A 273-nucleotide genomic window follows, 5' to 3' on the forward strand; every position below is an offset into this window, starting at 1 on the left:
AATGTGGTAGGAATGGGAGATATTGACATTGCACTTCCAAATAAAAACAAGTGGACTCTGCAAAAGGTCAGACACATTCCTGAACTGAAGAAGAACCTCATTTCTGTTAGACAGCTTGATGAATGTGGACATTCAGTAGTTTTCTCTGATAGTACCTAGAAGGTTACTAAAAGAGCATTGATACTGGCTCGAGGTAAGAAAACAGATACATTATATATGACCACTGGTTTAATTAACAGTGTTGATACTACTGTTGCAGAGAGCACAGCAGAG

Source organism: Phalaenopsis equestris, unplaced genomic scaffold, assembly GCF_001263595.1.
Source record: "Phalaenopsis equestris unplaced genomic scaffold, ASM126359v1 Scaffold000460, whole genome shotgun sequence".
In the NCBI taxonomy this organism is placed as follows: Eukaryota; Viridiplantae; Streptophyta; class Magnoliopsida; order Asparagales; family Orchidaceae; genus Phalaenopsis; species Phalaenopsis equestris.